Source organism: Mus caroli, unplaced genomic scaffold (assembly GCF_900094665.2).
Source record: "Mus caroli unplaced genomic scaffold, CAROLI_EIJ_v1.1 scaffold_25708_1, whole genome shotgun sequence".
NCBI classification, from domain to species: Eukaryota; Metazoa; Chordata; class Mammalia; order Rodentia; family Muridae; genus Mus; species Mus caroli.
In genome coordinates, this window is record NW_018390841.1 from 670 (window position 1) to 1170 (window position 501).

Genomic DNA, 501 nt, shown 5'->3' on the forward strand with positions numbered 1-501 from the left:
AACCTGGACCCTGGAGGAGATCTCTCACACCCTGGATCACCAACCAGGCAGCATACACCAGCTGACATGAGGCCCCTAACACATATACAGCAGAGGACNGCTGGGTCTGGGTTCTGTCACAGAAGATGTGCATAACCCTTAAGAGACTGGAGGCACCAGGTAGTTTAGAGGTCTGGTGAGATGATGGTGAGGTTGGGACATTTTCATGGAGATAGGGTGATGGGAAGGAGGTATGGGATGTGGAACAGTCAAAGGGTAGACTGGGAGGGTAATAAAATCTAAAGTGTAAAAAAGGAAAAAATAATAAAAAAAGAGAAAACACACACACACAAAGAAAAGAAAACAAAACAAAATAGCCACTTAAAGGAAGGAATACTCTAGACCAAAAATATTTGCATCTCTNTGAATTTTGTAAGAATAGCCATGCTGAAGCCATTGATCTTTGAATAAGATTTTACACTGTCACTAGCAATTGCATTTTTATGGCTGTATCCTCCAGAA